Source organism: Cervus elaphus, chromosome 25 (assembly GCF_910594005.1).
Source record: "Cervus elaphus chromosome 25, mCerEla1.1, whole genome shotgun sequence".
NCBI lineage: Eukaryota > Metazoa > Chordata > Mammalia > Artiodactyla > Cervidae > Cervus > Cervus elaphus.
The window spans coordinates 44407868-44421559 of record NC_057839.1 but is presented as its reverse complement, the minus strand read 5'-3'; positions in this window follow the sequence as shown (position 1 = coordinate 44421559).

Genomic DNA, 13692 nt, shown 5'->3' with positions numbered 1-13692 from the left:
CTATTCCACTTCTTCTAAGGGATTCTTGCCCACAGTAGTAAATATACAGTCATCTGAATTAAATTCACCCATTCCAGTCCATTTTAGTTCACTGATTCCTAAAATGTGGATGTTCACTTCTACCATCTCCTGTTTGCCCACTTCCAATTTACCTTGATTCATGAAATTAACATTCTAGGTTCCTATGCAATTTTGTTCTTATAGCATTGGACTTTATTTCCATCACCAGTCACATCCACAGCTGAGCATTGTTTTTGCTTTGGCTCAGCCTCTTCATTCCTTCTGGAGCTATTCCTCCACTCTTCTCCAGTAGCATATTGGACACCTACTGACCTTATTTCAGAGTCATATTTTTTCGCCTTTCCATACTGTTCATGGTGTTCCCAAGGCAAGAATAATGAAGTGGTTTGCCATTACCTTCTCCAGTGGACCAAGTTTTGTCATATGTGTATGTATATACATATATGTGTGTGTGCGTGTATATATTTGTTATATATGTGTGTATATATATATATATATACATATTTGACAAATATATATATTTGTCATATGTGTATGTGTACATATACATATACACATATTCCAGCTTAAATATTTAAATACATTTATTATAATAAGGGTGTGTCCCTCTATTACCAGGAAGTGAAGGATAGCTATTTTTCTATAAACTCATGTCAATGTAGAAGCCAATGACTTAGGACTTCAAACACCCTTGTTACTTGTTATTGTGCATTTTCTCCCATAACTGGACTTTTGCCACTCCCCCCAACCATCTTTCTTTTGTCATCAGCTGAAGATTGTATTTAAAGTAATGGCTTGGGCCATGTAGGGGAGTTATTCAGTTTTCCTCAATATCTCCCTTGTAAACAGGGGTACACAAGTTTACTAAACTTCTAGTTGTTTTTCTCTAGTTAATCTTCTATTAAGAGGGGAAGGAGTCTCAGCCAAGAACATAGAAGGGTAGAGGGTGTATTATTGCTCCTCTCCTATATTCTAATACCTCAGAATGTAACTGTATCTGGAAACAGAGCAATTAAAAACTAGGTAAGGTGAAATGAGGTCATACTGATGGACCCAGAGTCAGACACGACTGAGCGACTGAGCACAGCACAGTCAATATGACAAGTGTCTTTATAAAAACAGATTAGACATGAATACCCAGAGAGGAATACTCACAGAGGAAAACCCATGCAAAGACAGAGGGAGAGAACTGGCCATCTATAGGCCAAGGTGAAAGGCCTAGAAGAAACCAACCCCACAGATATCTTGATTTTAGATGTCTAGCCTCCAGACTGTGAGAAAATGAATTTCTTTTGTTTAACCCACCCAGTCAGTGGTACTTGGTTATGGCAGCCCTAAACTAATTTAGGGAGCAATCCAGTGAAGGAACAGAAAAAGTAAAGCTGTCTAGGTATTCTAAACTGAAAGGGTGAATTTGAATTGGGAATATGGTTTTCTTTCTATTGTTTCCTTTAGTTAAAATTCTCTAAATTAAACAGTAATTACACTGTGGAGAGTGGAAAAGGTCAGTTTTCATTCCAATCCCAAAGAAAGGCGATACCAAAGAATGCTCAAACTACCACACAATTGCACTCACTTCACACGCCAGGAAAGTAATGCTCAAAGTTCTCCAAGCCAGGCTTCAACAGTATATGAATCATGAACGTCCACATGTTCAAGTTGAATTTAGCAAAGGCAGAGGAACCAGAGATCAAATTGTCAGCATCCACTGGATCATCAAAAAAGCAAAAGAGTTCCAAAAAAAGTCTGATTTATTGACTACACCAAAGCCTTTGATTGTGTGGATCACCACAAACTGTGGAAAATTCTGAAAGAGATGGGAACAGGAGATCACCTGACCTGCCTCCTGAGAAATCTGTTTCAGGTCAAGAAGTAATAGTTAGAACGGGACATGGAAAAACAGACTGGTTCCAAATAGGAAAAGGAGTACATCAAGGCTGCATATTGTCACCCTAGTTAGTTAACTTACATGCAGAGTACATCATACAAAATGCTGGGCTGGAGGAAGCACAAGCTGGAATCAAGATTGCTGGGAGAAATATCAATAACCTCATATATGCAGATGATACCACCCTTATGGCAGAAAGTGAAGAAGAACTAAAGAGCCTCTTGATGAAAGTGAAAGAGGAGAGTGAAAAAGCTGGCTTAAAACTCAACATTCAGAAAACTAAGATCATGGCATCTGGTCCCATCACTTCATGGCAAATAGATGGGGAAACAATGGAAACAGTGAGACTTTATTTTCTTAGGCTCCAAAATCACTGCAGATGGTGACTGCAGCCATGAAATTAAAAGATGCTTGTTCCTTGGAAGAAAAGCTATGGCCAACCTAGACAGCATATTAAAAAGCAGAGACATTACTTTGCCAAAAAAGGTCCATACAATCAAAGCTATGGTTTTTCTAGTAGTCATGTGTGGGTGTGAGAATTGGACTCTAAAGAAAGCTGAGCACCAAAGAATTGATACTTTTGAACTGTGGTAGTGGAGAAGACTCTTGAGAGTCCCTTGGACTGCAAGGAGATCCAACCAGTCAATCGTAAAGGAAACCAGTCCTGAATATTCATTGCAAGGACTGATGTTGATGCTGAAACTCCAGTACTTTGGTCACCTGATGGAAAGAACTGACTCTTTGGAAAAGACCCTGTTGCTGGGAAAGATTGAAGGTGGGAGGAGAAGGGGACGACAGAGGATGAGATGGTTGGATGGCATCACCGACATGATGGACATGAGTCTCAGTGTGCCCTGGGAGTTGGTGATGCACAGGGAAGCCTGTCGTGCCGCTGTCCATGGGGTCGCAAAGCGTCAGACACAAACGAGTGACTGAACTGAACTGACACTGTAGAATGGAACATACTGTGTAAATATACAAAATAAAAGCAGAGGGCTTTATTATGATTATTTTCTTGATCTGATGTATTTTGTTTATGGGATTAATGTTTTCTATATAATAAACATCACAATTTTTTTTAGTAAAATTTTAAAACCAAGGCAAGAAATTGAGGGGAAACAAATGTTCTGTGACAAACAACTACAAGGAGTTTCAAAGAAAAAGTATAGAAACAATTTCTAAGTAAGCCTTTCAAGTACCATGCCCAAGACACTGTCAGTCCAGTTGCAACTGACAGTAGGTTATCTTTATTCTCATCTTTGCTACTTCAGAATCTACTCTACACCCATTGCTGCTGTTGTTTATTAATTTAAGAGGTCAGCGGAATACAGCAAAGAACAACTGTCCCGGCAGTTGGCATGGCTCCCGATTTTCCTTCTCATCTTGATTTGGGCTTAGCTTTTATCTGATCTTTTGAATCAGGAGTTTAAAAATTGATGTTACAAGGGGAAGGACTGGGAAAGTGGACCCCAGAATGACTCTTCTATTTAAAGAACCAAAAACTCAAAATGCGTGTCTCCTTTCTCATTATTTGCATTCCTCACAAATCAACTAGTAAGGAAGAAAGGGGGCGAGGAAGACATCTCCCACACAGCCGGTTATATATTGATAAATAAATCCAATCTTTCTCACATGCCAGAATGTGACCACTGGGGATCTTCCCAGTAAAACGTTAACCAACTCTGTCCTTATTGAAACAAGGCAATGAATAACAAGGGAGGACTTTAGCTCTAATCTGAAGCCATAAAACAAAGTGTATGAGGCATGATAATTCAACAGGAAGGAGATTACTGACCCTTCATAGACTGGCAGCTCTTTAAATTAAGATGGCTCCTAAGAGAAAAGGTGAGGTTTTTACAGGTCAGGCAGCAGGCTGCCTAGTTAAAATTAAAGTTGAATATTAGTCCACAGAGTTTATAAGAAACAAAGGAAATATAAATACGGAAGAAGAGAATTCTCAGAGTAGTGCAGTGGCTGCTACTGCTGCTAAGTCACTTCAGTCGTGTCCGACTCTGTGTGACCCCAGAGACGGCAGCCCACCAGGCTCCCCTGTCCCTGGGATCCTCCAGGAAAGAAAACTGGAGTGGGTTGCCATTTCCTTCTCCAATGCATGAAAATGAAAAGTGAAAGTGAAGTCGCTCAGTCACGTCCGACCCTTAGCGACCCCATGGACTGCAGCCTACCAGAGTCCTCCATCCATGGGATTTTCCAGGCAAGAGTACTGGGGTGGGGTGCCATTGCCTTCTCCGGTAGTGCAATGGAGTACCACAAAATCAGACAGACTTATGTATGAAACTGAGCTCAATCACTCTTCAGTGGTCAGACAATAGAAAATTAACATTTTGAGCCTCTAGTCCTTCAATGGGTAACATCCACCTCACACAGAGACCATGGAGATAAAATAAATATAACATATAGAAATCATGTAGCAGAACACCTGGCACAGAGAAGATGCAATTAATATTATATTTTTATTTCTTCTCTCCTACCTTTACTATGAACCTATTCATAGTATTGTCTGTTATCTACTAATATTTATTGAAAAATATAAAACCAAACACACTTTTAAGTTTGTCAAAGGATTCTCTAAACTCAGCGTTAGGAGGCCAGAGTGACCTGACAAAGATTTCTAATAAATACACTTTGTTCTTCCCACTCCACCTTCCTCACTGCTTCTATCTTAACTATTTGCTACTGTAGTTTTCTAAAGTAAAGAACTGGGTCATTCTAGTAGCTGTTGAGAAAGCATGGAAGAAAAAGGAAATGGTAGGGATAATATCTGAAACATGGGCATCAATTTCATAAGAAATATGCTAAATAGTAAATTGAAAATCAAAATGAAAATTAACTGAATGAAGAGTATCTGCAGTTTGTATATTTTCCTTCTATAGTCAGTCAGCCAGTCAGCTTACTCTCTCAGTCATGTCCGACTATTTGCAACCCCATGGACTGCAGCACACCAGGCCTCCCTGTCCATCACCAACTCCCGGAGTTTACTTAAACTCATATCCATTGAGTCGGTAATACCAACCATCCATCTCATCCTCTGTCATCCCCTTCTCCTCCCACCATCAATCTTTCCCAGCATCAGGATCTTTTCAAGTGAGTCAGCACTTCGAATCAGGTGGTCAAAGTATAGGAGTTTCAGCTTCAACATCAGTCCTTCCAATGAATATTCAGTTCTGACCTCCTTTAGGATTGACTGGTTGGATATTCTTGCAGTCCCAGGGACTCTCAAGAGTCTTCTCCAACACCACAGTTCAAAAGTATCAATTCTTTGGCACTCAGCTTTCTTTACAGTCCAACTCTCACATCCACACATGACTAGTGGAAAAACCATAGTCTTGACTAGATAGACCTTTGCTGGCAAAGTAATGTCTCTGCTTTTTAATATGCCATGTAGGTTGGTCATAACTTTCCTTCCAAGGAGTAAGCATCTTTTAATTTCATGGCTTCAGTCACCATCTGCAGTGATTTTGGAGCCTAAGAAAATAAAGTCTGCCACTATTTCCACTGTTTTCGCATCTATTTGCCATGAAGTACTGGGACTGGATGTGATGATCTTAGTTTTCTGAATGCTGAGCTTTATGCCAACTTTTTCACTCTCCTCTTTCACATTCAAAGAAGGCAATGGCAACCCATTCCAGTACTCTTGCCTGGAAAACTCCATGGATGGAGGACACTGATAGGCTGAAGTCCATGGGATCGCTAACAGTCAGACATGACTGAGCGACTTCACTTTCACTTTTCACTTTCATGCATTGGAGAAGGAAATGGCAACCCACTCCAGTGTCCTTGCCTGGAGAATCCCAGGGACGGCGGAGCCTGGTGGGCTGCCGTCTATGGGGTCACACAGAGTTGGACACGACTGAAGCGACTTGGCAGCAGCAGCAGCAGCTTTCACTTTCATCAAGAGGCTCTTTAGTTCTTCACTTTCTGCCATAAGGGTGGTATCATCTGCATATCTGAGGTTATTGATATTTCTCCCGACAATCTTGATTCCAGCTTGTGCTTCTTCAAGCCCAGCATTTTGTATGATGTACTCTGCATATAAGTTAAATAAGCAGGGTGACAATTTACAGCCTTGACATAGTCCTTTCCCTATTTGGAACCAGTCTGCTGTTCCATATCCAGTTCTAACTGTTGCTTCCTGACCTGCATACAGATTTCTAAGAGGCAGGTCAGGTGGTCTGGTATTCCCATCTCTTTCAGAATTTTCCACAGTTTGTTGTGATCCACACAGTCAAAGGCTTTGGCAGAGTCAATAAAGCAGAAATAGATGTTTTTTTGGAACTAGCTTGCTTTTATGATGATTCAGCAGATATTGGCAATTTGACCTCTGGTTCCTCTGCCTTTTCTAAAAACAGCTTGAACATCTGGAATTTCCTGGTTCATGTACTGTTGAAGCCTGGCTTGGAGAATTTTGAGCATTACTTTTCTAGCATGAGATGAATGAATCGTGCAGTAGTTTGAGCATTCTTTGGCATTGCCTTTCTTTGGGACTGCAATGAAAACTGACCTTTTCCAGTCCTGTGGCCACTGCTGAGTTTTCCAAATTTGCTGGCATATTGACTGCAGCACTTTCACAGCATCATCTTTTTGGATTTGAAATAGCTCAACTGGAATTCCATCACCTCCACTAGCTTTGTTCATAGTGATGCTTCCTAAGGCCCACTTGACTTCACAATCCAGGTTGCCTGGCTCTAGGTGAGTGATCACAGCATCATGATAATCTGGGTCAAGAAGATCTTTTTTGTATAGTTCTTCTGTGTATTCTTGCCACCTCTTAATATCCTCTGCTTCTGTCAGGACCATACCAATTTTGTCCTTTATTGAGCCCATCTTTGCATGAAATGTTCCCTTGGTATCTCTAATTTTCTTGAAGAGATCTCTAGTCTTTCCCATTCTATTGTTTTCCTCTATTTCTTTGCATTGATCACTGAGGAAGGCTTTCTTATGTCTCCTTGCTATTCTTTGCAACTCTGCATTCAAATGGGCATATCTTTCCTTTTCTCCTTTACTTCTTGCTTCTCTTCCTTTCATGGCTGTTTGTGAGGCCTTTTCAGCCATGTTGCTTTTTGCGTTTCTTTTCCATGGGGGTGGTCCTGATCCCTGTGTCCAGTACAGTGTCATGAACCTCCGTCCATAGCTCATCAGGCACCCTGTCTATCAGATCTAGTCCCTTACATCTATTTCTCACTTCCACTGTATAATCATAAGGGATTTGATTTAGGTCATACCTGAATGGTCTACTGGTTTTCCCTACTTTCTTCAATTTAAGTCTCAATTTTGCAATAAGGAGTTCATGATCTGAGCCAAAATCAACTCCTGGTCTTATTTTTGCTGACTCTATAGACTTTCTCCATCTTTGGCTGCAAAAAGTATAATCAATCTGATTTCGGTGTTGACCATCTAGTGATATCCATGTGTAGAGACTTCTCTTGTGTTATTGGAAGAGGTTGTTTGCTATGACCAGTGGGTTCTCTTGGCAAAATTCTAGTAATCTTTTCCTGCTTCATTCTGTACTCCAAGGCCAAATTTGCCTGTTATTCCAGGTGTGTTTCTTAAATTCCTACTTTTGCATTCTAGTCCCCTATAATGAAAAGGACATTTTTTGGGGGGTGTTAGTTTTAGTTCTTGTAGGTCTTCATAGACCTGTTCAACTTCATCTTCTTCAGCATTACTAGTCGGGGCATAGACTTGGATTACTGTGATATTGATTGCTTTGCCTTGGAAAGGAACAGAGATCATTCTGTCATTTTAATGATTGCATCCAAGTACTGCGTTTTGTTGACTATGATGGCTACTCCATTTCTTCTAAGGGATCCTTGCTCACAGTAGTAGATATAATGATCACCTCTGTTAAATTCACCCATTCGAGTCCATTTTAGTTCGCCGATTCCTAGAATGTCGACGTTCACTCTTGCCATCTCCTATCTGACCACTTCCAATTTGCCTTGATTCATGGACCTTACATTCCAGGTTCCTATGCAATACTGCTCTTTACAGCATCGGATCTTGATTCAATATCCAGTCACATCCACATGTACTCTTGCTTTTGCTTTGGCTCCGTCTCTTCATTCTTTCTGGAATTATTTCTCCACTGATTTCCAGTAACATATTGGGCACCTATTAAACCTGGGAAGTTCATCTTTCACTGTTTTATCTTTTTGCCTTTTCTTACTGTTTATGGGGTTCTCAAGGCAAGAATACTGAAGTGGTTTTCCATTCTCTTCTCCATTGGGCCACATTTTGTCTGTACTCTCCACCATGACCCATTCATCTTGGGTGGCCCTATATGGCATGGCTCATAGTTTCCTTGCATTAGACAAGGCTGTGGTCCATGGGATTAGATTGGTTCATTTTCTGTGATTGTGGTTTTCAGTCTGTTTGCCCTCTGATGGAGAAGGATAAGAGGTTTATGGAAGCTTCCTGATGATAGAGACTGACTGAGGGGAAAACTAGGTTTTGTTCTGATGTCCCTTCTGGAAAATTCTTCTATAGTGACTCTTCTGAAAAGTTCTAAGGAGAGAATTTCATAAGTATGTTGCCAGACCCCAGAGATGGGCCTTATAGACTGTAGGTAGTCAGAAGTTATTTCAAAAAAACAAAATTAAGATTATAAAAATAAAGTGAATTAAAATAGGTGTACTCCCAAATTTCAGGGGACTTAGACTTTGATTTAGGAAAAGAATCTAACATAAGCCCAAAAAATAAAAAATGACATGTTGAAAAATGCCAGAAAGAAAAATGGCTTGGAAAAGTTTTAGGTCATGTAGAAGATAAGGTTAAATCTTACCACTAGAGTAAGAATAAGGAAGAACAGACTATGCAAGTACAAAAAATAAAAGAATGGAACTACAAGACAGAAAAGTACAAATAAGGCAGCCTATAACAGAAGGGAAAAAGTATAGAAATAAAAATATCAAAAGAGATTATTTAGATAAGAAAGAATCCACTAAGTAATTTGGAATTAGGGCTGGCAACAAAGGTAAATGGAATACATTTTGAAGCTTACAGCAGTATGATTAATATTCTGAGAGAAGAAATATTATTGAGAATGAGAAGGAGACATTAATCTCAGGAAGTTGCTACAGTTGTGCCAAGGGTACCATCCTGAAGATCAACAAGAATTCCTGACCTTCCATCATCTCTTGGCAATAGGAAGACAGCATGATGACCTCCATATAAATAGTATCCAAGGATATGTTAGTCACTCTTTTATAAGAAGTTGACTTCTAGGGATGTCTACATAATTTGCAGGGCCTAATGCAAAATGAAAATTTGTGGTGCTGGAAACAGGGGAATTTGTATTTCCTTCCCTTGGGAGTGCAGCCCCAGCCCACAGCAGATAGGTCTAACCCAACATATACAATTTTCATGCTGTGTTGCCCTTAGTACCTGGATGGGGGATGGGAAAGGCTCTCTTCTAGTCAAGGGCTGCTATGACAAATTACCATAGACTAACTGGTTTAAGGTCCATATAGTCAAAGTGTTTTTCCAGTTGTCATGTACAGATGTGAAAGTTGAACCATAAAAAAGGCTGAGTGACAAAGAATTCATACTTTCAAATTGTGGTGCTGGAGAAGACTTTAAGAGCCCTTTGGATTGCAAGGAAATCAAACCAGTCAATCCAAAAGGAAATCACCTCTGAATATTTATTGGAAGGACTCACGCTGAGGCTGAAGCTCCAGTACTTTGGCCACCTGATGCAAAGAGCCTATTCATTGAAAAATACTTTGATGTTGGGAAATATTGAGGGCAGGAGGAGAAGGAGGCAACAGGGGAAGAGATGGTTGGATGGCATCACCAACTCAATGGACATGAGTTTGAGCAAACTCCAAGAGATAGTGAAGGACAGGGAAGTCTGGCATGCTGCAGTTCATGGGGTCGCAAAGTGTAGGACATGACTGAGCAACTGAACAAGAAGAACAAAAGTGGCTTAAACAACAAACATTTATTTCTCACAGTTCCGAAGGATGGAAGTCTGAGATCAGAAGGTCAGTGAGGTTAAGTTCTTGGTGAGTGCCCTCTTCCTAGTTTATAGAAGGCTGTCTTCCTGCTGCATCTGCACATGGTGGAAAGAGAACGAGGCAGCTCCTGGTCTCTTCTTACAAGAGTACCAATCCCATTCATGAAAACTCTACCCTCATGACCTAATTACTTCCCAAAGGACCCACCTTCAAATGCCATCACCTTAAGGTTTCAACATAAGAATTTTGAGTAACATAAACATTCAGTACATTGCAGGCCTCGAAAGGTACTGACAGCCTGGGACACAGATGGTCATATCTTTAGCCCACTCTAAGACAGGAGGCATTTGCCTAACCCTTACCACAGGTTCCATCCCTGGGTCAGGAAGACCCTCTGGGGAAAGAAATGGCAAACCACTCCAGTATTCTTGCCTAGGAAATCCCAAGGACAGAGAAGCCTTGCAGGCTACAGTCTATAGGGTTGCAAAAGAGTCAGACATGACTTAGTGACTAAACAATGACTTGCCCTGATCCAATGACCAAGTCCCCCCAGAAGCAGAGAGCAACAGAAGGACTCAGAAAATTCCCACCAACCAGACCCGGAGAGCAGCAGTCTTGGTGAGACAGAGAATGGGCAGACCAAATGGAAGCCAGAACAGCTACTGGACAGGATCAGGAAGCCAAGTGTCTATTCTAGGAGGTTGAGGAAGCAGAGAAAGGGGATCACACTTGAGTAAAGAATCCAGGACTCCAAGGCTCAGAGCTCCTGGCCCACTCTATCATTGTACTGAACTTCATTTACAAAATACAAATTCAAAAATAAAATGATTAAGTATTTTAAGACTGCAACCATAGAACATTAAACCCCTCAGGAGCATAAGATGCTCCTGAGCATAGACCCCTGAGCACAGATCCTATGCTATGAAGCCCTGCTTTTCACATGCTCTTTGGTGCAGGAACTAGAGGCCAGATCATAATCCATATTGTTTCTAACTCCTTCTAATCTAGAGTAATTATTTCAATCTCCTGCCCCCCTTGCATTTATAAATTGCCATTCCCTAATAACACATCTTTTTATCATTTTCCTTGATCCCTTTCCATTGTTTATGAAAAATATGAGATATCTATAAAATTTCTAAAAAGAGAGAACTCTTTATATGTATGTATAGATATGTTTATTTATAAATACATGAAACCATGAGTAAACTTGTGAGGTGGCTGCTGTTAATTAAAGTAACTAATCCATGCCCTGGCAAATGTCAATGCTTGGGTTTGAATGTAGGCTACCAACGTCTGTCCCTGAGACTTTAACCAGAATAGCAATAGTTAATCCCATTGAATACACACTTTGTGTTAGGCAAACCTGATGGCAAAGAATGCGGATTTTTCATTTTATATGAGTTCTTTATATCATTGTTAATTGTGAAATCATATACTTGCATAGTAATAGCATCACTCCAATTCTTTCTGCTGTCTATCTTCGTGGAATTCTTCAAAATGAGGTCTATTTTCCTGTCAATTTTTATTTTATTCTTTCAAAAATATTTTTTGTATCATTGCAATGAGATCTTTGGCAGGAAGGACTATGGATGGACATGCTCAAGTTATGGTCTTGAACCTCCAATTACTTGATTAACTTTAATGTTAATTGGCATAACACCTGAACTTAAATCAGTGCCCTTTTAACATTTCAGTTTTGTATTTGCCACAAAATCCCTATCAAAACTTTCTATTTCAGGCAAGGAATGAGATATAATTATGACTGTGATTTAAATATTAGATTTAATTTACCATGTTGAAAAAAACTTGAAAGTTTGCACAGTGAAGAAATCCAACAAAATGAAAAGGCCACCTACTGAATGCAAGAAGATATCTTCAAATGACATATCCAACATGGGGTTAATAAGCAAATTATACAAATAATTCATACAATTCAACATGACAAAACCAACCTAAGAAATGAGCAAAAGACCATAACAGACATTTTTCCAAAGAAGACCTACGGATGGCCAACAGGCAAATGAAAAGATGTTCAACATCACTAACTATTAGAGAAAAGCAAATCAAAGCCACAATGAACTATCACCTTACACCTGTCAGAATACCTATCATCAAAAAGACAACAAACAGCAAATGCTGATAAGAATGTGGAGAAAAGGGAATACTTGTCCACTGCTGATGGGACTATAAACTGGTGGAACCATTATGGAAAATGTCATTAATATTCCTTAAAAACAAATATAGAACTACTACTGTCGATCTAGCAATTCCATTATTGGCTGTTTACTCCACAAAAACAAAAACACTAATTTGAAAAGATATATCCACCACTGTATTCACTGAAGCATTATTTACAAAAGCCAAGATATGAAAGCAATCTAAATGTCCATCAAGGGATGAATTAATAAAGAAAAACTACATACATATATATAAAGTAAGATCATCTGGCCATAAAAAAGAATGAGATTTTTGCATCTGCCACAACATGGATGAACCTAGAGGGTATTATACAAACTGAAATAAGTCAGATGAGTAAAACAGATACAGAGGACAAAAAAGTGGTTGCCAGAGGAAAGGACAATGTGGGAGGGAAAGAAATCGGTGAGGTAGATTTGAGAGGCACAAACTTTTGGTTTTAAAATAAATGAGTCACTGGTATGAAATGCAGAGTGCAACAGTCGATAACTATGTAATATCTCTGCATGGCCACAGATCGTAACTAGACTTATTGTGGTGACCATTTTGAAATGTATAGAAATATTGCATCACTGTGTTGTGTAACAGGAACTAACACAGTTTTGTAGGTCAATTATTTTTCAAAAATATACAAACTCATAGAAAAAGAGATCAGACTTTTGGTTTACTGGAGAAGAGGGATGGGGGAGGGGCAATTGGATGAAGGATGTCAAAAGGTACAAACTTCCAGTTATAAGCTAAAGAAGTACTAGAGATGTGCAACATGATAAATGAGGTTAATACTGTTGCACATTATACATATGACAACTGTTAAGAGTGAATCCCAAGAGTTTTCATCATAAGAAAAAAATTATTTTTCTATTTAATTTTGTACTTACATGAGATTATGCTTGCATGCTAAGTAGTTTTAGTCGTGTCCAACTCTCTGCGACCCTATGGACTGTAGCCCACCAAGCTCCTCTGTCCATAGGATTCTGGGAGGCAAGAACACTGGAGTGGGTTGCCATGCCCTCCTCCAGGGGATCTTCCTGACTCCAGGATCAAATCCATATCTCACGTCTCCTGCATTGGCAGCTGGGTTCTTTGCCACTAGCGCCACCTGAGAAGCTCCATGTGAGATTAGAGATGTTCACTAAATTTACTCTAGTAATCATTTCATGATGCATGTAAGTGAAATCATTATGCTGTACACCTTTAACTTATACAGTGCTGCATGTCAATTATGTCTCAATACAACTAGAAGAAAAGGAAGTATAGACAAACTCAAAAAACAATTGAAATGTCTCATTTATAGAAACAGGCAAAGATGGAATGTGGCCAAAGAAAGATGGTGACAGGATAAACTGACTTGGGGAAAAAAAAAACCTCATCTTTCCTCAGAATAAAAATATTAGAATAAAATAATTGTTGCAAGAAATGGAAGACATTTGATTGACTCAAGATACAGAGAGCTAAACAGAGAGGTGGGTTAAGAATAAATTATGGAGAAACAGTGATTAAAACTCTGTATATGTGAGGCTACATTAATATCTGATTACTGTTCAAAATGCCAGACACTGGTATAAAGCAGTTACAATTAGACATAGCCTTATTAATTAACAGCTTACATTTTCA